The sequence below is a fragment of the Neofelis nebulosa genome, chromosome 2, assembly GCF_028018385.1.
Source record: "Neofelis nebulosa isolate mNeoNeb1 chromosome 2, mNeoNeb1.pri, whole genome shotgun sequence".
Taxonomy (NCBI): Eukaryota; Metazoa; Chordata; class Mammalia; order Carnivora; family Felidae; genus Neofelis; species Neofelis nebulosa.
The window spans coordinates 176,494,120-176,495,217 of NC_080783.1; the positions used below are offsets into that span (position 1 = coordinate 176,494,120).

Genomic DNA, 1,098 nt, shown 5'->3' on the forward strand with positions numbered 1-1,098 from the left:
CTGACAGCTCAGAGCCTGGAGCCTGTTTCAGATTCTGTGTCTCCCTCTCTCTCTGACCCTCCCCTGTTCATGCTCTGTCTCTCTCTGTCTCAAAAATAAATAAACGTTAAACAAAGTTCCTATCTTTCCCAAATTCAGTACCTCTATTTCTAAAACAAAGATAATAATGTCTGCCTTATCTACTTGAAATGAGATCAGTGAATGTAAATACATTTATAAACTGTAAAGGGCTCTATTTTATACTGCATGAGCTAATGTTAGAATCATTTCCATTTTACCTACGGGGAAAACCAGTTCTAGCCAGTTAAATGGGCTTGCCTCAGTTTTCTTGTCTATAAAATGGGCTGATGAAAGGAACCCCACCTACTTCAGTGACTTGTAAGGATAAAATGAGGTAATAGATGTGAAAGTGCATTTACAGTGCAAGTACTCTCACTTGTACAAGATTGTTAGTTTAAGCAAATGGCTTTTCTTGAGTTTCACAAAGAATCCCGAAGACAACAACATGTAACTAAATAGGCTTTTTAAAATAAGCATGTTTGATTTACTTCAGAAATCTCAGGAAATTGTGCATCACTTCTTGGACTTTGAGCTAAGATCAAGTGTAGTATCTGTTCTTATCAGGTTAATATCTGATATGTCCTTTATCTGAAGACAATCTAGTAAATGGATTTTTGGAGCTTGCTCAGTCTACTCCACACGGACCTGGGAATGCAGCACCTCTAGGAACTGCGCACCCCCTCAGGGCGGGGAGGAGGAGAAATCTCAGGAGATCTCACATTTAGAAAAAAAAAGACAGGAATAAAGAAGCCTAAGGTATCATTGCATTTAGGGAAGGATAAACTCAAACTAAATGGTATATATTCAGAGTTAGTAGTTGATAAACACTTTTTGAATATGTGTGTTTAAATTAGGTGTCTTGTAGAAATAAACTGTTTGCTTAAAATACGAACATTCAACTAAACGTTTATCAACTGCCTATTTTGTATTGAGTATTCTCAAAATGTGTTCTTTCATTTTTAATGTTTTAGTCCTCAAAACCAGAGAAAAATTGAAATCAAATTGAAATTGAAATTAAAAGTTGAGAAAACTGAGATT

At 35.7% G+C, this 1,098-nt stretch overlaps 1 pseudogene; it reads left to right on the forward strand.

The window, feature by feature from the left end:
* The first annotated feature begins 572 nt into the window (after nucleotides 1–572).
* On the forward strand, nucleotides 573–742 carry LOC131505940 (U2 spliceosomal RNA; annotated as a pseudogene).
* The last annotated feature ends 356 nt before the right edge of the window (nucleotides 743–1,098 follow it).